Source organism: Anser cygnoides, chromosome 1 (assembly GCF_040182565.1).
Source record: "Anser cygnoides isolate HZ-2024a breed goose chromosome 1, Taihu_goose_T2T_genome, whole genome shotgun sequence".
NCBI lineage: Eukaryota > Metazoa > Chordata > Aves > Anseriformes > Anatidae > Anser > Anser cygnoides.
The window spans coordinates 121,506,330-121,533,410 of NC_089873.1; the positions used below are offsets into that span (position 1 = coordinate 121,506,330).

At 41.8% G+C, this 27,081-nt stretch overlaps 1 protein-coding gene across 3 annotated transcripts in view; it reads right to left on the reverse strand.

Annotated features, from left to right (window-relative positions):
* The window catches only part of SYTL5 (synaptotagmin like 5), an 87,233-nt gene extending 69,493 nt beyond the window's left edge, over positions 1 to 17,740 (reverse strand). Inside the window, exons 1-7 of one of the 3 annotated variants that reach the window (XM_066980233.1) lie at positions 17,637 to 17,740; positions 17,348 to 17,528; positions 16,764 to 16,908; positions 16,182 to 16,297; positions 15,542 to 15,597; positions 14,805 to 14,880; positions 14,127 to 14,225 (exon numbers count right to left, since the gene is read on the reverse strand). The gene's annotated coding sequence lies outside the window, so the exon portion shown is untranslated. Of the gene's footprint in view, positions 1 to 14,126; positions 14,226 to 14,804; positions 14,881 to 15,541; positions 16,074 to 16,181; positions 16,298 to 16,763; positions 16,909 to 17,347; positions 17,529 to 17,636 lie in introns of those variants that run through there. The other 2 variants (XM_066980242.1, XM_048052835.2) reach the window with 2 other exon arrangements.
* Between the last annotated feature and the right edge of the window lie 9,341 nt (positions 17,741 to 27,081).

Consider the following 27,081-nt stretch of genomic DNA (forward strand, 5'->3'; position numbering starts at 1 on the left):
GATGCTAGGCACTCACCTTTCTGCAACATCCATAACGTGTAGTAACACTCAGCCATTATCACGTGTAGTGGGTGATATTTGATTCAGTAAAGCAACTGGATTCAGGTTTTAATGAAATGAAATAAATTTGTTTTCACACATAGCAAAAATAGTGAACATAACCATAGATTACACAAGTTCTCTGTAGAGGCATGAAAAGATCTTGAAGAGATTCATCTCTCCTATCGACTCTGACCTAGTCATCCCCATCTCACTCCCCAGGCAAATGAGACAAACAAACAGGCATTTCTGGGGCATGACTCACCTCATCATGAGAAGATTTTAAAAAGGTCAGAGGAGCCCCTGTCTAGTAGCATCCCTCTCTCTCCACTGACTGCGAAGGAGATGCAGCATGACTACCTCAAATGCAGGCATACAAAACACGTGAGCAAATGTACTCATTGGCAGTGTAAAACATGACAGAGCTGTTCAAAATGACACTTGTCCAGAAACCTACCAGAGGATACAACAGCTTAATCATAAAGTGGAAAGAGCTTAGACAGTTGCCTTGTTTTATTTTCCTCTATACACAATGCCACAATGTTTTGTTTTTCTCTATATACAATGCTCTCCTAAACAGAGAGCAAATAAAGCCGGACATGAAATGCATCAGTGCATTGTCCCACTGCATCCACCTCGAAGTGAGCATGGGTGGGGAGTCTGGACTTGAAAACCTATCAGTTAATCCAATAAACAACTTCAGTAAAAGGCTACCTAGTCTGCCTGACAGAAGCTTACAGGATCAGCGTCTTTTTTATACACTGTGTAAGAAGCCAATAAAAGTGACAGAGTCCTCCAAAAATACCGCTCATCAAATGAACGGAGCATCTGAGATCATTATTTGTTGGACGTTTTCAAGCTCTTTGCCCTCTCAGCACAGCCAGTGCCTCAGTTGTACCTCTCCATGCAGCTGAAGCTGCCAGAGCTGAACAGACTGCCTGCCTTCGGTCTAGCTTGCACAAAAAGCAACAGCGGAGATTCAGCAGCACAGTTTTCGACACTGGCCAGCAAGCAGCAGTCAGACACAGGGCTGGAACAGTAAAGTTCAAAGCAGGTCAGTGGATCGTTGTGTGCGGAGTGCTCCGAAGTAGAAGGAAGCAGACGTAACTGCCGAAGATGACTTTATAGGACATGACCGAAGACACAGATTTCCACTGCAGAAATATTTTTGAGACCTGAGGCCTCAACCCCTCGTTGTTAGCATCCAAATTTTTCAAATGTAAAAGCTACCTAAAGTACACTGCACTCTGATACTTCATGCTGACTGCAGGGGAGAACACAAATAAATAAATCATGAGCTGTTTCATATATCCTCCTGGCCATGACCCATCAAGCCAATTCCACAATCTAATACCAGCGGGTGCTGTACAAACAGTAGGAAGGCACAGAACACCTCAGGAAGCTGCTTCTGCTCTAACACAGCATAAAACCCACCCTTATTCAGTTATCTTCACATTCCATATATTACCATAGCTTACACTTCTCTCCTTTCCAGCAAGCTGTGTAATTCCAGCAGCACTACAAATGAAAAGCTCAGGACCGTGGAGGTGGGCTTCCAGAGTTTTTTCCGGTCCTAGAACTACTCATAACATTTGGGGAAAACGAACAAACACATGGTGGTCACAGGCACCATATTCCTGGGATGCTAGATTTTAGGAGAAATGGCAACAGAGAAATTATTCAGAACGATGGTGCAGAGCTGTGCTCGCAGGATATTAATCATTACTTGACCTTTCCATAGCAGCCTTCTGCCGCCTTTTGGCCAAGCTTTACTTCGGCTCTTTGCATAGTAAATGTTTTGCCTTCTGCCTTGCAATACATGCACCTTATGCCGCTTGATACGATGCTAAAATATATCATTATGTGAAGGTCAAAGTACCTCATCGGTCTGGGTTTGAAATGGAAAGCATAGTTGATGAACACTTCCAGAAGGAAAAATCTATGAAAGATGTTTCAGAGAGGGACGGATCATCTCCAAGATGGTCTGGTGGACGCAGAGCAGGCAGCTGAAGTATGCCAACATGGAAGGGATCCACGGCCTCACCTGGAGGGCACACATTCTCCAAGATGATGGGCACAGTCAGGGGATGCCAGCAGTAACAGCTCTTGCCACTGCTCCTGCCCATTTCTAAATTACTGCCATCAGCCCATCACCACCTGGTCTTTGAAGCCAATTTCCTCATTCGCCGATGCAGCTTTGAGAAGTTAAGCATACACTTATGGAAGCCTGGTTAATAATTTATCAGTGTCAGAACTGTCACATTTTTTTCCAGCAATCAAATGCCGTATACCCATGTTCCACAGCTGAGCATTTCTCCTTGCAGACGGTGACAGCTCTCTTTACGTATCGTGTACAGCATCTACAGTTTGATAGATGTCCTCAGGGAGTATATAGGAGTGATAAGGACAGTTTTTGCTTGGGAATACTGAAAGGTTAATAAGATTTATATATTCAATCACTGCCTCACGCAGAGATTTGGGGTTGGTTTCATTACTTTTCAAACACTTATTAATATATCAGCTTGTTACACACAGCTCAAGCTCTTCAGCCTAGCAGACACCCTCTGAAGGATTAGCACAGACAAGCTTATCTTCAACAAAGTCTGGAAAAAATGCCTCCCTGCATGATAAACCTAGATGGCAGAGCAAGAGAAATACTTTTTTTTCCACCCCATTTTGCCCAGGGAAGTGTTTGAGTCACCATCCCTGGAGGTCTTTAAAAGACATTTAGATGTAGAGCTTAGTGATACGGTTTAGTGGAGGACTTGTTAGAGTTAGGTCAGAGGTTGGACTCTGTGATCTTGGAGGTCTCTTCCAACCTAGACGATTCTGTGAATCAAGTTATTCCCATTGGATCAAGTGATCCCATCCCATCGGCAGTAAAACAAGACTCACCAGCAGATACTGCCCCACATTTCCATGTGCCGACATTTGGCTACTGACAACCATCTGGGTTCTCTCAGAAGCTGTAGAGAAAGAACCTGTCAGGACTGAAAGTCTTATTTTATAACAGAAGAGCAAGCTTCCACAGATAAATAGGAAGTACATGATTTTCAGTATTTACTACATTTTTTTTTCAAAATCGTTATTGCAAATCAGCATGTTCAAACACACCTTTTCCTCTTTAAGCAAAGCCCCTTAAAGTAACCTTTCCAGAAAGCAGAGTGAAGGCAAACAAAAAAGATGTCTTCACAAACACTTACTCATCATCCGAAATTAATAAGCTATAACAACTCCTGCCTTTACCACTTGGGAATATCAGCAGCAGTCCAACTCTAAGCAACTAAGCTTGTGTATGCACAAAATTTAAAACAATTGCCCAACTATGAATGCTATTCCTGGAATTCTTAAACAAAAAACCCTAAGCCATGAAATGTCAGACACTACCTTTGGCCCAACACCAGACTTTCAGCTGTTCAACACCTTAAAAGCATACGTAAATTTTTTATTCTGCTCACTTGGAACATTAATTTTTTAAAACACACAACCACAAAAGGTACTTTTCCACAGAAAAGCAAAATCCTTTAACTTAATGACAACATCTGCAACATGAGAGGGGAAAAAGGGAAGGGAAGGAAAGGAAAAGAAACAATTCCGTAACTCAATGCATCCCAATGGCTGGGCATTCCAGTCACAGAGCACCTGATTTTTCAGGTATACTGGGCATCCACAGTTCCACATTATTTTAAATAAATGTAGGGACTCCCAGCACCTTTGAATGTCAGGCCATGAAGTATAAAATACTTTTTGCACTTAACAGAAAAAGCTTCCACCCCTTCACAAGCCTTTAAAAAGGATAAAAAAGCCAAATCAAATGAAAATAAAGTTAAAGCAAATATTTATCAGGGCCATAGTAAAACCCAACTAATAATGGTCATTACGATTTCAAACCAGTGTTTGAAAGCAGGAAATACAACCGGAAGCTAACAATGGAGCTTTGTCTTCACCAAATGATCTACTCAGCAAAAGGGACAGTCCGGTAAAGAAACACCTCAGACTACTGAAAGTATCAGGAGCATAAAACACCCTCCCTTCCAATTAACCAGCTTTTGAGGGAATTCTACTTGGTAAAAGATTTGTGAACCTTTTTCTTCTCAGTGGCTTCAAGCATAACCCAAAAAACTCCAGACCAAACGCAACAACAACAGAGGCTAGTTTGATCCCTTCTGTAAATCTTCATGTTCTCTGCAGTGGTAACTGAGGATTAAATACTGGCTTAAAACATTATCCAAAGACAACATTGTTAGTAGAATCACAGAATCATGGAATCATTAAAGCTGGAAAAGCCCTCCAAGATCATCTGGTCCAACCATCACCCTACCACCAATGTCACCCACCAAACCATGTCCCTAAGCACCACATCCAACCTTTCCTTGAACACCCCCAGGGACAGCGACTCGACCACCTCCCCGGGCAACCCGTCCCAATGCCTGACTGCTCCTTCTGAGAAGAAATGTCTCCTCATTTCCAGCCTGAACCTCCCCTGGTGCAACTTGAGGCCATTCCCCCTTGTCCTACTTGTCCTATCACTAGTTACCTGTGAGAAGAGGCCAACCCCCAGCTCCCCACACCTTCCTTTCTGGACTTACAGGGGAACTAATTGCACTAGTAACATTCCCTTCAAAAAATGGAAGCACTGCACATTTCGAAATCTCGTGGAATGGCAGACGGAAAAGCTTCCTAATTGAGCCCAGTATTGTTCAGCAGCCTGTTTGATCAGGCACCTCTGCAGCGCAGTGATGCCAGCCCATAGGTCAAACACAGTATGAATTCAAACATTTGCAGAGAGCCCGCAGCACGCAGAGCTGTTTGCATGGAACATCCTCAGCAAGGTTTCCTGCCGTAGGGAAACCTGTGGTGTTCAAGCAGGGAACACCACTGCATTAAACAACACTAATTCAAGGAAAGCTTAAACTTTTTTAAATTCGAGTTCAGACAGTTTCTTTGGTGTACAGCAGAGGGAAGAGAAAAGCAGTGCAGATTCAAATGTAATTTCCTAGGAAAGAAATCTATTTTTACATCATTGAATTTCATGACAATGACATGAGGAGCTTAGATATTTTATCCATTTTACCCAGTACACTTGGTAAACTCATACACAGGTACATTTATTAGATGATGGTAATGATCACTAGTCAGAGCAAAATGGCTGGATGGTCTCTCTACTGCATCATTCAACTTTGCCAGCAGTACATAAAAAGATTGAGTGCATCAATATAATGCATTTCAATCAACTGCCTGGTAGCTCATCAAAATCATTCAAAGAAAAAAAAAAGAGTGGTAGTGATGGAATTCTATTTTTTTTTTCATGCTACAGTAAGATTTGAATGTCCTACTGCTAAAATGGGCTACAGGCACTACAGAAAACCTTCAGGAATTGCTTATTTGTTTAGTTTCATATGCATCAGGACAAAAAATTACCCCAAAACACAGTCTATTATGTTCATGGAAATCCAGAACACTGTTAGGGAGCTTCCTATGCCAGGTTTGCTCTGTGAAAATTCCTCCATGCAGTACAGCTTGAATACAGATGTGACAAACTACCACAAAAAAAGGAATTAAGTTTCTTCTTTATACAAACGACCTCATTACCTCATTTCTTAACTTTTATTTTTTTTCCTCTGGAAGGGAATTCTTATTACCAGCAATGTAGACCTGTCAAATCTCATCTGTTAAGATTCATTCAGCCCCCATCATAGGCTTCCCTTCTTGTCGTGTCTCCATCACAGTAGCACAAATGCTTTCCCCTGATCCGTGAGCTCCTGAACCGACGTAGCTGAACAGTTCATCACACACCTGGCAGATGAGATGAGAGGATAAAAACTACAGTGCTGCCCCATAACTCGGCATCTCTGCTGGTGTTCCACCACGAGGATGCACCATCCACAGGTGGCGTTGACGTGAGCAGATCCAACCCTTTCAAACAACCTGACGTGCACTGGAAGCATCCATCACACGGCCCACCCATGGGATGTTCTCCTCCTTGTTAGTGAAGGGAGTAAGCCAGACTACCGTAAAATAATTTATTTAAACAGAAACCAAGCTTAACTGCTTATACACAGTCCAAATGTTTGCAAACAGGGAAGTTCTACCCATGAAGACAAATCAGGAGAGGGACAGTTACATTTCAAGGTCTCTAGGTGTGGACTAGAATTAGTTTAATAATGAATCCACTGTCCCCAGGCGTACTTAGCAGCAGGCCTTACTGCTGTGACAAACCAAGAAGATTACTCATGACCTACTGTGGGGGCAAAGAGAGCAGAAGTAGATGGATGTTTTCAGACCCTGGAAGACACCCTCCAGTGTGGAGAGGCAGATGAGAAATCAGGATTAATCGACTGCCTGATTGCTAGGCACAGATTACTCAGCACCACTCATCTTTTGTTCTGCTGCAGAATTGGATAAGTAGGACTGGGGCCATCAAATTCAAGAGAATGCTGGGGAATACATAATGCTCATCTTATGTGCATTTACATCTATAATATCACACGAGACTGTTCTCAAAATTCAGCCATCAATTTGTCTGCTCATATAGAGCTCTCTGAAGTTTTCATCAGTGTTTCAAATATTCTTTTCTCCTGCAGTAGCAGGCAAAGCTGCCCTACAATTCATTTAAAGGCATTTAAGGATAAGACAGTTTTAATGTTATTTGGCTCTCTAACACGTAAATCAATTTTTGTCTGCTTAGTAATTTATTATAGAAACTTCTGAAATAAGTGCCAGCCTTACAACTAATTTTCATGTAAATTACCCTCAAATACCGTAAATCTTGGGACATTTCTTAAACACTTTTGTACGTTGTCATGTAAGTGATTGGTTTACCCTGCTTATGAGAATCTCTATCACCCTGTAAGGAAACGAACAGTGATAATCCCAGAGAGGAACAGCAGACAGATGCTGAGGTGAAACTGTCTTCACCATCAGCAATGCACAGCAGATCTCCTGGTTCTCCTTACTCCAGCTCCTAGCTATATAGGAACAACTCCTCCTCTCATCTCAGGATGCTGTTTGGAGGCAAAATTCATGCAGGGATGCCAGGCTCCCCGATATCATGAATATACCAGACTTTTCAGATTGAAAGAATGTGCATATTTTAGTGAAGTTTTATTTTATTTTCTTTTTTCATTTATTTTTTGTGCTAAATAAGCTCCCTTCTTTCTTGATTTGCCTATGAATTTTAGGGGGCCAGGAAACCTCCCCACTGCAAACTGTTTTTTCCACTGTAAAAGGTTGCTTTTCTATCAACTTTGCCAAGTTACCTATCAGAGCTGAAATTTTCCATGGCACTCAAGTTGAGGTTTGGGGACAATCTACAGCCAAAGTTTCTGAGAAGAGCTAGAAAAAGAAAATCACATTATTACATCTGTGAAAAAGTAGAAGCAATCTTCATTCCCACTAATTCATATAAAAGTTGTAGGCTGGGACTTAAAGCTTAAACAGGAGAGGAAATATTTTCTTTCATGAAATATATTATTGTGGAAGATGTTAAAATAAATCTAATTAAAATAAAATTTTAAACTTGTGAAGGAAGACATAGCTCATACAAATTTGATAAAGACTTGCTAGAGTGACCAATAACATGAAGACAGACAATTTTCAAGGGTCAAATTTAGACTGATTTGGGGGGAACAGAAAAATACAGAACGAGAAAACACCCTAAGTGTGAGACATTCTGGGCAACCTCATCTATAAGCATTGTTATTTATGCCACCTAGAATACATCCAGACCAACTAATTACCTCTCTTCTCACCCAAACCAGAAGTGAGGATCTTTTGAGCACATTCCATAATCATTTCTGTCTGCACTTACACAATGAAAATGAAGTTTTTTGAATAGCTGAAACTATTTTCTTATCAGAAAAGAAGGGATAGTATGTATCAAACCAAGTAATTCATTTGAAAAAGAAAATCTTGTCTAAGTCTCAGAACTATAAATGGTTTAAAGGTTAGTTAAATGGGTAGATTGACAGAGAGGCACATAAACCTTAGACTGTGGACTATCTACCCTGGGCTGTTTAAATATAGAAACAACTCCACTCAGTAAGTTTCACTGAACTTAGAAAGCTTGTCTTAATTTTCACTGTTATCAGGTCTGTGTATCTGAACCACTGCAATTTAAACTTGAATAAGGAAACACAGGGGTAGTGGTTCCATTTAATTTTGGGAGCTACAGAAAATTGTTGGGAGTGTGTGGAAATAAGGCATTATTCCATATTTTCCCCATTTCTTCCATTCTTTCAAATGGAGAGATAGAAATGCCAGCCTCTTTGGACCTTTTTATCTTGACCCACTGCAAGTGTTTTTATGTTTTGCTTTAAGAGATCATAAAAGAACTGCACTAGCACGGGTCATGAAATCTCAGCGCAAAATATCATGGTTAATGGTTGTAAGCCTTAAATACCATCCTGCTGTTTTCAGCTTGGCTGACTGCCCTCCTTCAAGAAGTGGGTAACTACCATCCTCTCGCCCCCCTGAACCACTCCCCTGCCCCCCCCCCCCTTTTTTTTTTAAATCACCATTTTTCTGTGCAGTCTTTTAGAGAAGTGAAGGTATAACAGTGTTTAGGTACAGAAGTCATTCTGTCCCAAGTATTCCACTGGAATACAAGAGTGAAGAACTATTCTGCCATGGGTTGGAAAAGTAACTCGTTACTTTAGAGATGGGAAGATTTTTGATTTTGTTTGAGCTTGAGGCAATTATTTTCTTCAGGTTTTGGTCACCACTACAACAGTCATTCTGATCAAATTCAGCCTAGAATAAAACTTACTCAAACCCATTTTTATGGGGTTCAGTATAGATTTTATTCTAATCCAGAAATACCACAAACCCTGGAAAGCCTACTTTAATTTTCAAGCTTGTCATTAAAATCTGCCCCCATAAACACACACATCTCAATTTCATATAACTTAGGTTTTGGTAGAAGAATGTGAGAGCTGACAGTTCTGCCACCACCCTCCAGAAGTTTTCCAGATGTGCAGAGGCATGTACATGTGTGTCCATATGCATGAGGGAATGAACCATTTATAAAAAGAGTAATTGGCAAAATTACAGTTTATTTCTAGAGAAATAATCCTGGACGTCAAGTAACGCACATTTCACTACAACATCATGACGGCTCAACTGTTCCTATACATTGTCTCATGCTGATCTTGCGTTTACACTTATGTGATAGGGTTTCAAACCAAACCAGCTGGAGAAGTGAGCCTCTGTTACTGGAGTAGAGCAACAAAGCCCACAGGCAGGAAGCCAAAATCAGGCTGTACTACGCTGTTTATTTTAGAACTGATATCCTCAAAACACCAACAGGTGTTACAGGAGGTGCAGCAGTAATAAATAAGGTGGATCAAAACTGTGGGATTCCTCAAATAACAGAAAACGTAGTGTATTAACTGTCATTGCAAATAATTTGATCGTGCTCCCTTTGTTTAATGATAGAGAAATTCCATAGTACAAAAATTGGCAACTGGCAAGTTCAGAAACAAATGCTTGAATATCACCTCTGACCAGTAGAAAGATTTCTCCTTAGCTTTAGGGAGTCATGCATGAGGCCTGTTTTCTCTTTGCATTATCTGTATTCCCTAGTAAACAGAGAATATCACACGACAGGGATAATGCATTAACCCCAGCCATGTTTTCCACTGCTATTTTCAGATTCCCTCTCAACAGAACTAGGTTCTGTCTTTGTGCTGTGTAGCTTTGAAAACAAACCACAAGCTGCTCAGGTATACTAGGTCCTTCAAAACCAAAGAGACAAACACACCGGGAGGTAGAACACAACTCCTTCTAAACCACAAAGCACAGACTGCTAATTGTCAGTGGCTTCCTGCTTATTCCCTCCCCTGCCCCTCGAGACATGATGTTGCATAATCCTGCTGCATAACCCAAGCAACTTTCCTAAAAGTTGCTATTTGGGAATGCATATTAGTGTAACAGCAAAGGAAAACCCTTTACAACGGCATTAAAGAGTGCCCGAATTACTTATCTCCAGGAACCCCAACATAAACATACTTTTAAGACCTTGTATATGTATTTTTACCGCTTGTCTTCCCAAAATGCTATTCAAGTATCATCTTATTACTGAAAGAAGAATACATTGTTACATATTTAATCGTTTATGAGTTACTGGCCTTTTGATTTTTATTTTCCTCCCAAAACAACAACAAAAAAGTAAGTGGAAAGATAACAATGGGGGATCTTACATTCACAGCAAGGCTCAAGAAAATATCCAGTGATGAAAAGAAAGCTTTCAGTCTCCTCTCTTAATTTATGCACTAACAACTGAGTATGACTTCATTGTTGTCCTCCGGCATAAGCTATCTGAAGATGTATTTGCATAGTTATCTAACAAACTCTGTTTGTGATTTAGAGTTTCCTATGTATATGAATATATACACATTTATTCTTCCCGAACACATCTCCAGCTTTTACTCTACACAGACTACAGTTAAACTCTAATGTTGAACTTTTGAGGGTATTTCATTTCACACTCCTCTCTCCCAGGAGCAAGCCACAGGTGCCAGACAACTCGGAGCATGCAACAGTCCCCAGCATATCCTCCTGCTAACTATCTTGGCATCTTCACCTGATGTAATGAGAAGACAGGATGGACAGAAACCCTCCAAAGCCAAGAAGGAAAAACTACTTATTTATCCTCTGGCTTCAGATTGCACTTATGTAAGTGAAAAGCATCTCCCCTGGAAAACCAATGATGGCAACAAGACAAGAAGCTCTGCTCCATTTAGTGACCCCTGTCTTATTACCAGTTATTTTGTCATTTGGATTCCCAATTTAAAAAAAAAAAAAAAAAGAGCCACATCTACAACTACTTGAGACTTGCACGTGGTAACATTGTATTCTGTTCTTCTTACCATTGTTCTGCCTCTCAAGTACTACAATGAAAAAAACGTCACAGCCTAGTCTCATTCTCTCAGCATTACCAAGAACAGGAGGGCCAAAAGGGATAATTTTTGAAAATGTCAATAATAAAGGCAGTTCCAAGTAAGTGCAAGTTTGTACACCAGCTGCAGTCTACTCACAAACAGAACCAGAAGAACTGTATTGAGTCAAAGGACAGGAGTACCAAACTAGGCTCTGATCATTTCTAGTGTTAGGGCATAGGTTTTTTTGATTGTCCTATATACCATGCACAGTATTTACAATAAACTATTCCACAATCGTTTGTACAGTTAAAGATCTTTAATTTTTCTTCATTCATGGAGTTTTCAAATTTAAGATCTGCTTTTTGTGCCCTAGTGATGCAAATAAAGAAAAAAAACCAAAAACATCCATGCTATATTGTCTGGTAGCTTTCTTTCCAGTATCACCTGAATCTTGTTCAGAGTTAAGGTTAAGGAACAGTTACTGCTTTTCTAACATGCTTTTTCAACTGAAGGGAGAAAGGTCAGGCTAATGAAGTATTATTTGTGATATTACTACACATTTTAAAGTGATGTTCTACAAACATTTAGCATGTCTCTGAACCAATGTGTTATGTTTGAGGTGAAGCTTAATAATGAGACTAATCCATTAACAAAGCCCTCTCAGAGCAACCTCCTCAGAAGCCAACATATGACTGGCTGTGGAGGTTCAGTGGCTGAAAGCCAGAACCTTTACGGCGACAGCAGGCACAGAACAGGCCAGCAGAGAGACCAAGTGTGCTCTGCGCTGGTGCGGCCTCACCTTGAGTACTGTGTGCAGTTTGGGGCACCACAGTATACAAAGGACATTAAACCATTAGAGAGAGTCCAAAGGAGGGCTACAAAGATGGTGAAGGGTCTGGAGGGCAAGACGTATGAGGAGCGGCTGAGGTCCCTGGGTTTGTTCAGCCCAGAGCAGAGCAGGCCGAGGGCAGGCCTCATGGCGGCCTGCAGCTCCCTCACAGGGGAGCGGAGGGGCAGGTGCTGAGCTCTGCTCTCTGGGGACAGGGACAGGCCTGTTCTGAGAAGTCATCAACACAGTACTTTGTTGCTGATTTACAAGTTCTACTACTGATGTTTTGTTACTGTTAATGTAGATCATAACAGAATTTGCTCTCCTCACACAAAAGGCACAGAGCTATACAAACACCGATGAAATCAGAAGCAGGATTGCGCCCAAGCTTGTGCCTCAGTTAAAACCATCTACAGTCTCACTGGAAGCTGAAGGATTTGGACAATGAGCACAAATGCTTTAGAACATTTATTTCTCCTCATTTTCTCAAAAACGAGTTTTACTGTAGCAATCTAATCATCAGCATTATCTTTGCTAAGTTAGTGAGAAGGCTTTTACATGCACCAGTACTCCACCAAGCCTAAAGCTGAATGCTTAACTGCTTTTACTTCCACATGTAGTCTTTTTATAGTTGGAAACATGGTGTGGAAAACAAACATTAAAAACACTTACCCAAAATTAATCAGAAATGAGCTCATGATTTCAATTCAAAGTATTTTTTTTTTATATATAACTACTACATTATGTATTTAAATTCTTACTTGAGAATGTGAGTTTTCAGAACTCATTTCCCACAAATCATTCTGAAATGTTTTTGCTGCCTTCCATAACAGAAATGAAATATCATCAGCGAGGTCATGATTCAAAGTGACTTCAGGGTAAACTACAAATTCCTGGCAAACCAGAGAGCTTCTCAAACATGAAGAAAAGGGCTGATCAGGTTTGACTTGCAGCTTACTACAGATGCTAGTATTTGAACAATGCTCTAAAAGATTATCGCAATCATAACCAGAACAACCCCCTGCCTAAAGACATTGAGATTAGCAGGAAATCCAGACGAGTGTTATTTCTTGTGTGCAATGCCAACACCCCAGGTATTAGTAGAACGTGCAGTTAAATTGACCTAAATGGTCTCCATTCAGGTCCTTCACTTTGAAAAGCCGAAACCAGACAAATGTTTACCAACGAAAGTACAGGATCCAGGAATATACCAGCTCCACCACATGTTGAACTTGTCACGCCCTCATCTGTCAGTGCATTCCTTACTCACTGCAGCGCAAGCCAGATGACACCCGTGTTTGCACTGGTTACTCATACTTCTCCACCCTTCTTTGCTGCTATACTTTCACTGAAGGATGTACACCTCTGAGCAGAAAGAAAATACCACGAAGGCATACCCACCTCACTTGTTAGTTTTCAGTTGTGCCTAGTGAATCATTATTCTCCAGTGCATTAATCCTTTTTCCTCCATACCGCATCCACCTTGTTCCTATTTTTCTGAGACTGAGGGCTTCAAAACTAGGCAGTGTTTACACAACACTCCCACTATAACCTTAGCTATGGCTTCTTTCTTTTTTCCTCCTCTAATATTTCACACAGGTAATAACAATGGAGAAGGCTGTACTCTATATAAAGATGCCACCAGTAAACAGACATGCTCACTAGTATATCACCTAAGCCTACTTAAAGTACATCTATAGATCGAAGGGACAGCAATACTCCTGGAGAGAAGCATATATTTATACCTTAACTTCAGAGCATGACAAAAGTCAAGGAACCTGCTTCATAGTTAGCAGCCGTGAGAAAGTTTGCAGGTACAACAGTCAGCGTACAAAAAGCTGCTAGAAAAAGCGTGTTCTGCAATGTTACATAACACTTAAGGCAGCCATATTGCCATTTTTTATTATTTATCTCCAAAAATGGTCTGAACCTACTCGTTTGAAGAATACTCACTTTCACTATATTCATGTCTTTTAGATCACTTTACACAAGATGAGATTTCTGATATTACCCCTCCATATAAAACTCATTCTCTTCTGTCCCTCTTAACAGACTCCATAATGCAGTTAGTACTATTTCTGCACTAAAGTGAATGGAAGGTAATTTCTACAGCAGACCTTTATTTAATTGACAGTATGTATGAGTTATACTTCTCTTATCCTTCTGAAGTTATGTCCATGTGTAAGCACCTGTCATCTTTGAGTTTATAAGCCTGTTTATTATTTTAAACAGGCTTAATATTCTGAGAACTACAATTCATTTCCTTTTCCTCCATTTTTCTCCCCCCAGCCTATCAGGCCCTAGCAATTTTGTGTAGAGACTCAAGAAAAGGAAATGAGGTTTTAGATATTTAGTGTCTCTTCTTAAATCCGACCTACCTCTTCCATAGTTCTGAAACGCTCATGAAATGAGGAACCAAGCTCAGCTTCAACTTGTATACAATTGCTCAAAAAGCAATCAATCCTGTCATGTAGTAACTGCAAATGAAAAATATCGTTGACAAATGGCTTGCTTTCAAATAGTGTTTTCTCCCAGAAGTCTGTCAAATAATAGAATCCTTGGAAACAACGTTCCCATGGTCATGGACATTTGCTTCCATGGTATTCAGATAACAACCTAGAAGTTCAATACCATATGTACAAAAAACAATTCCCTCAAGCTCGACTCTGCTGTTCTAGCCATAGAAACGCATTGGTGCTATGTACAATTCCTACACTGTCTCCATCTCCATTATACATTAAAAAAAATGGTACGTTCATGCTGTGAACATGTTTCGCTTTCATCTGCTGATGCACCACTGCTTCCACTATTCATAAGGTGTACAGGTGAAGGATATTAGTCTAACCCTAAACCCAGCAAAGTCTCAGAGAAGAGATACTAATAAGTTCTGTTGCATTCAGATCACAAGTCATCCCAATGCATAATACAATCAATCCTAAAAGCAGTCTTCCTTGCAATAGAAGTCTGCAGTGAAAGGTTATTTCTCACACACACACACAAAAAAATGGCAAATTCATCTGGAACCAAGACACAGACCAACTGAAACAAGAACTTACGTGTCAACAGCAAGAGATGCCCCTGAGAATATAAATGTTCCAGAGATGCATTGAAGTGAAGGTGCAGAGCCAGTCTCTTAAATAAAGAAAACAAACAAACAAACAACAACAGAAGCAGATCATTTAAGGACATTCCTGTTAACACTCATTTGCAGAACGTAGCATGAACCACTGTGGAATTTTGTTTCATCTCTAAATTTCTAAGCAATACAAAAAGCATACCGAGGGAAGAGTTACAGTGAAAATAAAAAGGTGCAGATTACAGTAATTGCATTATGAAGAAATTCCAGTTCAGGCCAAGGTAAACATTAAAGAAAAAAAAACAACCAAGAACACACAAATTCAGCTCCTGCACAATTGGCTCTACAGCTATGCCTCAGCATATTGGGAGGGACACAAAAGATCCCAACACACAACGGTAAAAAATAATTAAATAAATTAAAACCCCACTGAACTGGGCCGCTTGGTCACAACCCAGGACAGCCTAAGATAAAAGCTTAAACAGATCTTTCCTGTTGCAGAGCAAGGCTGCTCTGAACAGAAGGCTTCATTGCCATGCATTGCATGTATATGTTTGTGGTTGTCCTGCATAAATAGATGGAAAAAGTGCTCTAAAGATCCGAAGAGAAATATACCTCCATCAGCTTCCTACATCTACTATGCATACACCTTTTACTACTCCCCTTGGACTCAGGGCCATGCTGTTCTTCAAGGTTCACTCTTCCAGCCATTCTTACCTATTCTGCTTTCTTATGTTTCCAGGCTCCAGGACAACACATCAATACGTTAATCCCTGGTATCAAGAAAGTTTGGTAAGAAGGCAGAGTACGTGTAGGCAAGGCAGCAGCAATAAAGAACTGGGAAAACAACGTGCTCAGTCACTCAGCAATCCTGCACTGCAGCTGACTTCAGCCTTCGCTCTGTCAGCAGATTCCCTTTCTCCCCACCTCCCCAAAGCCAAATCTTACTAACAGAGTTAATCATCAGATAGGAAATTCACCTCTCCCCTGATAAGGAGATTTAGAAGAAATAGCATTATGTAACAAGAACATGTTTTGTAGATAATGCAAACAAGGAGATGACTGCAACATCACATCGTGAACTGCTTATTAAGATCCTTCATACCTACTGTCTTTCTACTCTAGAAATGCAGCACCAGCCCAAAAAAGGCTTTTTACAAGGAATTTTGATTGAACTATTCCTCCATCCCAAAAGAACTTAGGAATTCAACTACCATGAAATCTATAAAAGTCAAAGGATGCTGATAAGCATCTCTTCAGAGTACACATAGTGCTAAAGGCAGCTTAGAAACATTAACATATTAAGTTCCCTAAAATGTTTAAGCACACTGATACTGTCTGAAAAGCATAACCATACCTCCAAGCCTGACAAAATGCGTTCCTCAAACCTTACTCAGATCTACAGGCAGCAACTCTCATCGTCAGAAATTCACTGGAATCACGTAGATGACTATCAAGCACAGAGTCTCCTGGCTGTAATTGCACACGGGGGATAATTTGATTCAGAAACACACAGACAAACATACAGCCAAAAGCTAGCCATCAGTGTTACTTGAGCAAAACCAAAGAAAGTTAGGGGAGTAAAGGGAACGAAAGGGAATTATAGTGTGCTCTCTGAGACAGCACAGCTCTCCTGACTACATGCCTAACAGGCAATAAGGGGTTGTCACGATCACCTGTTCCAGCCTCCCCCCTGCGTAAGATCTCCCCATACTAAGTACTGTTAAAAACAGACCTGCCTTTAAACCAAGGATGTTTTTCTGAAAAGTTTTTTTTTTTTTTAAGTGAATAATAAAAAAAGAACTTACTGGTCTAACGAGTGTTGTTATTTGAAGAAACTGCACTCCCTTTCTAGTCTCCTGATGTCAAACTTCAAATTTCCAACACGGGATGTTGTTAAACCTTTGCCAGCTTGACTTAAAAGCCCATTATTCCTCACCTTTACATTTCCAGACAGTGATCCGATCACTTCCTTCACCCTTTTGGATCCCCCCAAGACCATACGCTCCGAGAGGCTGAACGGCAAGGGGTCTGTAAATGTTTCTTAAACCGGGGTGGGCTGCATCTGGCACCAACACCTCCACCTGAAGGGCACGTAGCAATACCTGTGGACCCCACAGGCAGCTTCCCCTCTCCCCACACCCAGGGAAGGGCTCGTCCCCAGCTGCTGCCCACCAAACTCCTCGCACCTTTCCCGAGTCACTTGGGGCACAGAGTCCCCTGACCCACTGCGTGGTGTGAGTCCCTGCTCGCTGTGCCGAGACGTGTATTTGGCTGGGCACGCTCGGCAACTACCAAGTAACCCAAACTGCTGTATATAAATATTATTACACTTAATAGCCAATAATCTGTTCTTCATGGGGTCACCTAGGCGGGGAAAGACCCTCCCGACCGCCACGTCCAGCCCGCCCTCCCGACCCCCATCGCCACCCCACGTCCCTTAGGGCCACAAGGCGAAGCAAAACGTGGAACGAAGCCCCGCAGCCCCCCGGCGGGGCCACTCGGCACCCGGGCGCCACTCACCCGGCTCAGAGACGGAGAGGAGGGGAGATGGGGGCCGCCGCTCCCCGCCGCCCCTCTTGCCGACCGGCTCCCCGCTGCCTCCCGCTGTCCGCCTTGCAAGAGACGGGCACACGGCAGCGCCTCCCGTCAGGGCACCCGCGCTCCGAGGCGGGGATGGCGAAAGAGAAGGAAACCCAGGGACCTAGGAAATTAAAAAAAAAAAAAAAAAAAAAAAAAAAAGCAGCGACTGCGATTACGGGAGACGGGCGGGCACGGCAGCAGGTGCAGCCCCGCGGCCCGCCTCCCTCACCCCTTCGCCGCCGGCCCGGCCCGGCCGCCCCTCAGCGCCCCTCGGCGGCGGGAAGGGCCGCCATGTCGGGGCGCCTCGGGCGGCCGCCGGGATGGGGCAGGGGCAGCCCCGTCCCCCCGCTGTCACTGGGGGCAGCCCCCAGTTTTCGTCTGCTCGTCTCGTCTGCAGTTGGGTTTTGAGCCCAAAATGGGCTCGGGAGGGAGAAATAGGTGCTGTTGTGGGCGGTGGGTGAGGGAAGTGTCCGAGGGGTGAAACAGCACTGAAGGGCATAATGTAATGCATAATGGAAGTCCAGCCGTCCTCCCTACGGCTGTAGGCAGCAGTTCTTCAGTTTTATCGCTGCTGCTTGTAAGGGTTCGAGTGAGGGAGATTTATCAAGCAGCTACAGGTCTTACAAAATATCCCCCAATTCAAAAGGGACCACACAAAATGGTATCTGGTTTCATCCTCGTGAATCAAATGATTCATCCACCCTTGCTGGCATCCCCAGGCACACGAAGAGCACAAATAGCAGGTGCTTGAGAAAGACAAGGAAACTTGGACCTCTGTGTATTGCCTAGTGTGTTACAACCGGGTTTGAAACCCGTACCATACACAGAGGTAGGCTACATGCGAATACTGAAGAGCAGGTCTTTTTCACAGCTTCAACTGATTTTAAAATGATTCCAATGTTCATCACTTTCAGAAAATTACCATGTGCAACAAAAATCTCCAGCTCTGTTCTCACATGTAAAATTTTAGCGTAAAAATTGCAGCTTGTGCACAATAGTGACTGAATGTTACTTGTTACCTTCAAATTCCTAGCCTCCTATTTTTAAGAAACTATGGTGCTTGTGTTATCCCAAACAACCATATGTTGGGAAGTTTACATTAAGGAGTTACAATGTTTGCTGGCTTGGTATACAAATACAACTCCTTTGAAAAGTAACTGGAGTTTGCTGCCTGTTACACTCACCACAGCATTCTTTCCCTTGATCAAGAAAAGCTCTGAATAGATCAGCTCTAAATTAAATGCTCACGTACATCATTTGGCTGTGATTACCAAAATAATACATTGGTCTCTATAACAGTGTGAATCAGTATCAATAAATATACAAATAAATATAATCTGTAATTCTTAATTTTGAGTATTAAAACACAAACTTCAGATTTACATGTTTGTTTTTTTTTTATATATATATATATTTAGTTTCAGCTTGTAAAGACTGTTTTGGGGGCTGGTGAATGGAAAGAAGGGCTAATAACCACTTGCACAACAGCCTGATGGCTAAGATACAGCCATGCCCACCAGACTAACCAAGTACGAGGAGAATTTCTGAGAAACGTCACAGACTTTTTTGGTTTTCCATTGCGATAGAAAGCAGCTGTCCACAAAGACTGGAGAACCATAGTATTCTGGTAGTATTATAGTAGTAGTATTATTAAGTGCCCTTTGTGATCTGTAACAGACCACATGAACAATGGGCTTTATAAAACATAATTACAGAAAATAGATTTCTAAATACACCACGAGGCCTATTTAGAAGAAACATAAAATATTCATTCTATGATTTCATTGGTGACTTCAATCTCAGTTGCTCACACTTACATCATTGTAAGGAATTACCCCACTATGGTCCCTAGCTGCAGCTTTGTTAGGAATGACTCTTAGTATTCATGGCCCTTTTCCAGAGTGCTATGGCAACGCTCCTGCCCTCTGGACAGTGGTTTTCTGGTAGGTTTTCTTCTCTGGATAAGCAACTGCTAACTCCACACACCAGAAATCAACGAACTTTAACATTTATTGATATCCTGGTTCACACAGCCACAACATCTTCTAAACTCACAGAACTCGCACAAATTAAACAGTTTAATAACATTAATAAAGAAAACCTAGTTCTCGTACATTTCAGTTAGCAGTATAGAGTGCTCTGCAAGCTTTTATTTCTCCTCACCTGAATCTAATCTATCAGTAAATATCAGAAAAGTAGGCTGCTGCTGCAGTTTGCTAGACCAAAAAGTTTGGAGTAAGAGATCACGTGGCATGGAATAGAAAAGGGAATTTTTGAGAATCACTCATAGCTGTTAATAGTAAGAGCTGTAGTGGGATAACTAGAATCATAGAATCATTCAGGTTGGAAAAGACCTCTTAAGATCATCCAGCTCAACCTTTAACCTAGTACTGACAAGTCCAGCACTAAACCATGCTACGAGGTTCTGCATCTACACATTTCTTGAAGACCTCCAGGGATGGTGACTCAATCACTTCCCTGGACATCCTATTCCAATGCTGCACAACCCTTTCAGTGAAGAAATTTCTCCTAATATTCAACCCGAACTTCCCCTGGTGCAACTTGAGGCCATTTGTCTTCTTATCACTTGGTGCTTGGAAGAAGAGCCCAATCCCTACCTCACTATAGCTTCCTTTAAGGTCCTCATAAACTACATGTATTTCACTCCTAAATAACATACATGTAAGGAGCAGAATCTGAAGACAAATTTGAAAAAGAAAGTTTGGTCAAGGAAGTTGAAATTTGCAAGTTCCCATCATCCAGTTGATCATTCCCTGGACTATTTTCCAGAAGTGAAATTGCATCTCTAACAAAGAGGGACAACTGCTTTTTACCAAGTCTCTTTGCTCAAGGTTTTGAGCTGTCGGAGGTCTTCATTAAAAAATAAAATAATAAAAAAAAATAAATCAGCAATGCCTTTCAATGCTCAGAAAGTTATAGGTTTTGCAGTTTCTTATTTCTGCCTATTTTTTTTTCAGTGGTTTGAGTTCTTGTATGGTCTACATTTTAAATGACGAACTTTTTGGCATTTCTGTAAAAAAGGGTCCCTTGTCAATTTTTAATGGTGTTTGTGACACTGATGTGCTTCACTCTGCAGCCAGTACAAGATGGGGGAAAAGATTTTAATTTCAAAAAAGAAAAAATGTCTGTTATGATGCACTAACGAATAATGAGGCAAAATAACATTTCAGGAAATACAGAAACTTCTGCAGAAGCAATAGCATCGCTATGTTTGTTTAGATCAGTCATCGGCTTTTTTGGCATTCCTCCTGGAAAGAAGATAGATTTATTTAAACAACATTAATAAGCCATGTCTTATGAATTTTATTAAAACATGCACATATATTATTTACACTGAGCCTGTTACTTCTCAATTCCTGATTGGTAAGTGTATGACATACAAGGCTGGATGGAATTCCACATCACCCTGTAAGCTATGGTGTCTTCAGTGTGCATCAGAAACGTTTGTGAGATCAGTGTGGACAAGTAATCACCTGATCTGGAACCACCAGCCTTTCTTAGGAATTGGATTTTGTTTTTTTCAATAGTATTGGGCTGCAAGTCAGAGTCTTATTCATGACCTTTCTTGCCCTACCTTTTTTACTTACATGACATGAAGAGGTTTTCTTACTACAGAGCCAAGAAACTTTCCTATGAGAGAAAAATAATATTTCTCAAGCTTCATTCTACTTATCCACAATTTTCCTAGCCTTCTCTTCTTCTCCTTGCTGAGCAAGTGATATCAAAAGCAGGATGGACATACAAAAGGTGTTCTACAAGAAGAACAAAGCCTTCTCTTCTACAAAAGAGCAATATTTTGAAAAGGCAATTACTTAGGGTTTTTCTTAATGTTAGTTATTACAGGAACAGAAAAATTACATGTCACAGGCTTAGAAGTGAAAAAGGGGGAACTGCTGTCATTAGCTGTTCTGAGACAAGGCCATTTCTGTTTCATCCAGTGAAAAGATTTAGAAAAGCAGGTATTTACAAAAAGCTTTTCAGGGTAATTACAGTGCCTCCAGTTCTTTTTAAAGGAAGCAGACTTAGAGACATATTGAATGCAGCAACACATTTGTGCTTTCTCTCTCACACATCATAAAACGAGGAATCTGTCCGCTTCTGCTTCAATACATTTAAAACAAAAAGAATAAGAGAATACAATATGGGTGTCTCACTGTGCTATGTTAAGCCAGTACTTGAATTACTTACTGCCTAGAATGAATTCACACAAGCTAACGTAATGGTCTTAGAGCCTCCATTACTGTGTGTACTATTTACTCTAGACAAATATTTGATATTAGCTAAGGCATTCTTCGCATGAGCAAGAACTATGCAAAATGACTAAAAGGCGTAGAATGATGTCTTGCATAAAGAAATGTTAAGTTAATATCCAGGCATGCTGTGCTCCTCTGTAGGACATTCAGAAGTATTTCTTGAGGGAACAGTGAAGAAACTGTTAAAGGAATCTGAAAATGTATGAATTGCCTGCAAAGCCTAAAGTGGTAGCACAACATATAATTTCATCCTAAGTGTACCAAGGTGCTTCTTAGAATTACTTACCATTTTACTTCAAAATAGCTAGCTACAGTTCTATCACTTAGCAAATCCATCAGTAAATATCTATATTTTGATGAACGTTTTATCGCAAATAATTTTAATGGCCCCTAAAAAATACAGAAACATTTCATTGATTTCATGAAATCAGTCCATTTCCTATACAAAATACCTTTGTGAAGTTCAGCAAGAAGATAGCTTAAATCACCTAATAGGTTTTGATCGTTTGCCAATAGACAAGCTTTAGGAATTTTTAAGAGATGCAGAGGAAAAAACAAAACCACCCTTAAAGTTCCACATAATACAGAATAAGCAGAAGCAGTCTGGTCAGAAACTGAAAGGACATTTTAGATCAAATACATTGGTTCAGCTTGTCCTTGACAAGAAAATAGCTTGGGAAGTGAAAAGCTGCATTCTGCATTTGAAACAGGATTTGGAAAAACACCTTGGAAGGCTAACTTCTATCTTCACAGAAAACAATCAAACAAAAACCCTTCCATTTATTTAATAAAAGAATTCTTCACCCTTTGGAAAGTTCAGTGTCATAGTGAGAGTCACTAACTTGTCTTTCTTTCATTTGCATTATGTTTTGCTCAAAGCACTTGTTCACAGTTGTAGTCTTACGTGGTTACTCTTGATAAGAGAAAAGCTGTCATCTCGAATGAAGTGTTTTTCCAACATGGTTTAAGTGGCTTACAAACACAGCCCAACTGTGTTTCCTTGAACACTATAGAAAGATAATATTTCCTGTAGGTACTTTTCTATGCAGAGATCCACTTTTCTCTTTGTAGAAAGCGCTTATTCCAAAGAAAAATCTGCTGCTTAGAGTCCTTAGGGCACAATCCCATCTGTCTTCTGGCTATCCCTCCCTCAGCACATGAAGAGCACTGCTGGTCCCTGTATTTCCAGTTCAGAGAAGCCCTCTAGTCCAAAAAAAAGAGTTTCTTTCCATGCTTTTCTGCAGTATGTTGGACAGCACTGTGGACGATGTTTTTATTGTCTCGGCCAGAATGACAAAAAGGTATTTTCAATATCTCCTTCTTTTTAGCTGGAGTAAATGTTCATTACCTTAAACCAGGACTCTGACAGACACAAATCATCAAGATTTCTTGCTGCCTGAAGTAGCTTCTAGTACAAATATTGATACACAATTACAATATACAAAGTTTATCAAAAAAAAAAAAAGCAATCTCCTAATATATAGGGAAAAAGACTTTATGTTTGAGTTTATGTTTGGTTAAAAGGCAATGTTAGTACAACAACTTGCAGCCACTGAAAAATGAAACCTACTGTTCACTACTTTTTCCCCTTTTTCTTCACGGTGCTCTGCCATCTCTCTTGCTCTGTTGCCTGTTTGACCTCTCAGTAAGTCAGTTCAGTCCAGCAAACCAGCAGAAAGTTACTCAACTGTTGTAGTTGTTTAGTGAGGTACATCCTGTGGTGGTTTTGCTCGGGTGGGCAGCCGAGTTCCACCATGGCCGCTCTCTCACTCCCCCTCCTCGAAGAGGAAGGCGGAGAAAATATGACACAAAGAGCTCAAGGTCTGAGAGAAGGATGATTTAATTAAAGAGAAAAGGGAGAGGGAAAAAAACAAACACAAAACAAACAAACAAACAAAAAGGCCGCGTGGAAGCACAGAGAAAGAAAAAAAAAAAAAAAAGGTTACTCTACTTCCCATCAACAAGCGATGTTCAGCCACGTCCTGGGAAGCAGGGCCTCAGTACGCGTAATGGTTGTTCGGACAGGCCCTTCCACCACGAGAGCCCCCCTTTTTATTGCTGGGTGTGACACCACATGGTATGGAATATCCCTTTGGTCGGTTTAGGTCAGCTGCCCTGGTGCTGTCCCCTCCGCATCACTTGCCCACCCCCAGCCTGCTGGCTCCTGGGGGCTTGGAGGGAGTCCTGATGCAGTGCCAGTATTGTGCAGCAACAGACACAACACTGGAGTGATACCAGTGCTGCTCTAGCTACGAGTGCAGAGCACAGCACTGTGTGGGCTGCTGCAGGGAAAGGTAACTCCATCCCAGGCAGACCCAGCACACGTCCCCAGAGCAAGGAGTCGGAGCAGCACCAGAGCCTCTGCCAGAGAAGACAGGATTGTGCTGCTGAGGAAGAACACTGAGGGAAGAAGGGCTTGAGTGCTCCTTAGGCTGGCACTGAGCCATCAGATCAGCTGTCTTGTGGTCTTTTGGTGTTTGCTTCACCTTAAAAATAATGAGGTTTGGTGTTTTTGTGTTTGTTTGTTTGTTTTCCAAACAGAAGAAAATAATAAAATCACCAAAATGTAAATTTATCTGTGTTTGGACCTGGTCTTTAGGGAGGGACATGGTTTAATGTGTGACATGGGTAGTAGGATGATGGTTGGACCAGATGATCTTGAAGGTCTTTTCCAACCTTAATGATTCTATGATTATTGATAGCTTTTAATTCATCATCTAGTGGTATAGCATTTCACAGCTGCTGTAAGCTGCTGCTATTAAGTACAGTATCAGGAATGCATCCCTGCAGTACTGCAGTGAATATTTTCACCTCGGTAAACCAAATAACAGCTTAGAAGATAGGTGTTCTGGTCATGGAATACAACAGCATTTTATCTGACTTAAAAGGTTACCCATGTACCTATGTAAACCAAATAGGAATTGAGAATTTCAGGAAAGGGATCACACACTGTTCATGAACCATCTGTAGTGAATTTTGCTTTGTAGGAGAAAGTCATTCAATACATTTTGAACAAATAGATCTGGAACCATTCTAAAATGAACTCAGCCAATTTCTGATTAAAAAAAAAAAAAGTAAATAAACATGTTCAATTTATTTGCTTCTGGGCATTTATTTTAAAATTTTGATCATTAGCAATTCCCACTAAATTACGGCTGTATTTGGTTCAAAAGATGTTAATAAAAATGCTTTGTAATCAATGTAAAAAACTAGTAATACATCCTGAAGAGCCTAATATCCAAGGGTACATTGCCTTTGACCAGGTAGATATATTCTCATTTTGTTATCTTACTGGAACAAAGGCAGCAGTTTCAGAACCAGGAGAAAAAAAAAAAAAAAAAAAGACATAGGATGGAGAATGCCTAGTCATATCATCTATAATAGTTTTTTGCTTCTGCTTTCTGCTCTTCAGTTGTTCCCGCTGTTACTGCTGTGTATTTATCAAATCATAAGAAACATGACTGAAGTGGAAGAGATGATAAACAGAGCATGTATCTTCCTCTCCTGCTTGAAGAAAGTCAAAATTCAAAGGCTTCCAAATAACACTGTCAACCCTCCTGTGTTTTCTGTCTCTAATTGCTGAGTATTATTGAATAAAACCATGCTGACAGTTATTGTGTAACACTTTCTGAAGATAGCTAGCAGCTTGAAATGTGTTGCTTTCAGATTTACAGGGGAAGCCTTGACAGCAGCATTTGGGTCTTCATGGCTGTAGCCAGCTGACCTTGGCGGGCTGACAGACTCCAACCCAGCCACGCTCCCACTCCCCCTCCTCAATGGTATGGGGAATGAAAATACCATGAGAAAGCCCGTGGGTCAAGATAAAGACAGGGAGATCCCATAACAACTACTGTCATGGGCAAAACCGACACAACTTGGTGAAAAGTAATATAATTTATTGCCACTTAAAATAGAGTAGGATGGTGGGAAAACAATGACAAATCTCAAAACGCCTTACCTCAACCTCCTCTTCTTCCAGGGCTCCACTTCACTATCTAGTTCGCGAGGCTTCTACGTCCTCCTCTCCCACTAGCAGCACAGCAGGATTGGGAATGGGGGTTGGCGTCCATCCGTAACAGCTCCTCTGTGCTGCTTCTTCCTGCTCAGAATTTTCCCTGCTCCAGCACGGGTCCCCCACGGGCGGGCGGCAGCTCCCCCCAGACCCCCTGCTCCTGCGTGGGCTCCTCTCCACGGGCTGCAGCTCCGGCCCGGGGCCTGCTCCTGCGGGGGCTCTCCATGGGCCGCAGCCTCCTCCAGGCCACATCCACCTGCTCCACGTGGGCTCCTCCACGGGCTGCAGCGTGGAGATCTGCTCCGTGTGGGACCCATGGGCTGCAGGGGGACAGCCTGCTCCACCGGGGGCCTCTCCCTGCACAGGCCGCAGGGGAACTGCTGCTGCCTGCCTGGAGCACCTCCTGCCCTCCTGCTGCACTCACCTGGGGGTCACATTCTCTCGCTCGTCTCTCTCACAGATGCTGCATGGCATTTTTTTACCTGTTCTTACATGTGCTTTCACAGAGGCACCACCGGCTTTGCTGGTGGGCATGGCTTTGGCCATAGTGGGTTTCATTTTGGAGCCGTCTGGAACCGGCTGTGTCAGAGATGGGGGCAGGTCCAGGCCTCTTCTTACCGAGGCCACCCCTGCAGGTCCCTTGCTGCCAACATCTTGCCACGTAAAACCAGTGCAGTAGGTTTGTGCCATTTTGGGGGACCTCTGTGGCAGTACAGCGTGCAACAAAACAGCAAGCCAGATACTTCTGTTCAGCTGAGAACAGGTTGCAAGAAGGGATGCGACTTTTTTTCTATGCTAGAATATCTTTCATTTTGCCAGTGGGTTTTGTAAGTATTTGCTGGCCAGAAGAGACATTTTGAAATTCAGGTTATGGTGGGCTTCCTGCTCCAAAATGCTCCATACAGGCTGTCAAATGCTTGTCTCGTCCCCACCATGCTTCCGCTCTCTTCTCATGGCTCCTGTTTTGTCTGTCTGCCTCAGACCTACCCTGTCCATACTATCTTTAGAGGTAAAACACTCCCTCAAATTTGTTTCTCTGATTGATGGTATTTTCTTTTAAAGCCAGTCAGGTTACTCCCTCCTGGCTGCCCTCTGGTTGCCTGAACACATCAGAGTTTCCAGGAGAGCTTGAGAAAATCAGAGCTCTGAGTGTTCTCTTTTAGGATGAAGTGCCACAGATGCATCAGCGACCTGTTAACGTGTTGCAGCACCTTACAGGAGAACCAGTCCACCAAATACACAGACCACTGCCCCATTTATGATTTCCACAGTTTTGCCTGGGCAGCATGCCCATGGTGCTGGCAGTCAGGGCATCTCAGCAGGGGAGAGATGAGGGAAGGCCCTCACTTACTCCTGAGATGAAATAAGGATTGCTGCCAACTACACAT